We start from the raw sequence: 1,776 nt of genomic DNA, 5'->3' as shown, positions 1-1,776 counted from the left end.
CCATAGCCACTATGGCTCAAGATTTCCATACCAAGATCCAGATAANGATCTCCAAGCCTCCAGATAAGGGTCACTGGTGAGCCTTCCAATTCTGGATTGTAGTTCATTCCAAATATAGTCAAGTTGACAACCAGGAATAGCCACTACATATGTATGTATGTATGTATGTATGTATGTATGTATGTATGTATGTATGTATTTATCTGTATACACAAATGTGTGTGTATGAATATGTATATAAGCACACACATATACACATACACATAATACATGCACACATCTAGGGCCACCTTAGTGTGCCCCATACCACGTGAGTCCAATTTGCTGAACACACATTGACCTGTAAGACCATGATCTTCAAGGAAGGATGTGGGTGGAGGCCAGAAGGCAGTGTCCCATTTCCCCACTCCTTAACATGAGACACGGGACTCAGGGGAATGGAGCATGTCCTAGGGAAGTGATCTAGAGTCAGGTGTGTAATTGGAGCTGATACCTTTACTGACAAATCTCATACCAGCTTTGGTACGGGGCATGTGGGCATAGTCCTGGGGGAAGATTCTGACCAACCTGACCCCAGCTGATTCCATTTATGAGTAGAGATACCACAGCTCCGTAGGGGTAAACCTGAAATACCTCAGCTCCTCAGGTTGTAGCTGCTGGCCCCAGCTCAGACAACTAAACCTATAAACAAAACCTACCTAGTTCAGTGTCAACAAAGACAAAGAAAAACCATGTTTGCCTTTTGGCTAATCTGCAGCCCTGATCTCACCCCTGGAGCTGGATTCTGTGCATGTGTCAGCATGTATTTATGTATGTCCTGGCATGTGTTAATGTGTGAGTTGAATAAGGCAGGCTATGAACTCTAGGAGACAGACGTTTAAGGCCCTGGAGGAAAGCTCAAAAGTTACAGTGCAAAGGGTTCCAGAGACACTGAGTCCAGGGCTGTGGGAAGAGATGGTTGCAGGTCACTAAGGTGGCCCTGGGGCCCCCAAGGAGAAGGGCTCTATCCCTTTCTTACCTCCTTCAATTCTTTGGGTCACCCTGAGGATAGACCTAAAGAGCTCTTAAAACATACTGAAGCCTCTATACTCAGGAGACATGAGAAAATCTCGACACCTGTGGAGTCACATACTACTCCTCCTTGAACACCTGGTCTGTCATGGGGAGAGGCAGGGTGACCCTACTAGGGTTTGGGCTAGTGTGGTCTGCTTCACATTCCCCAACCCTCCAGAAAGCTAAAGGCCTGGGAGGAACTCACGTGCCTCCAGGGCAGAAGGACAAACTAGTCTGGTCCACCCACTTGTAGAAAGCAATGCTGATCTTCTATGCATCCTAGTCTTTCTTGAAGAGAGGTTTGCAAGAAAAATGAAACAAAACACAACAAAACAGAAATTCCTTTGTCCTAAGGAAAGAGAAGCTCAGGGAGGAGAGGGGGACCTGCTCAAGACCAGCATGGAAATGCCTAGACTCTGGAGTCTCATGTGTTCTGTTGCAGTAATTTCTTACCCCATATAAAAATGCACAACTCAGTTATTGTATTTATAAGCTCTATGCATAGATTGGGCAGATCTATCACTCTACTACATTATTTCCCAGCTATAAGACCCACTGCTACTTGCTGCTTATTCAGGCCATGTGGTTCTGCTCCATCTTCCTTCCACCTCCTCTTTGAGACCTCCTGTCCTCTTTCTTCCTTCCTTCCTTCCTTCCTTCCTTCCTTCCTTCCTTCCTTCCTTCCTTCCTTCCTTCCTTTCTTTCTTTCTTTCTTTCTTTCTT

The sequence above is a fragment of the Mus caroli genome, chromosome 2, assembly GCF_900094665.2.
Source record: "Mus caroli chromosome 2, CAROLI_EIJ_v1.1, whole genome shotgun sequence".
Lineage (NCBI taxonomy): Eukaryota > Metazoa > Chordata > Mammalia > Rodentia > Muridae > Mus > Mus caroli.
The sequence above is the reverse complement of the archived record's forward strand: the minus strand, read 5'-3'. Positions refer to the sequence as shown.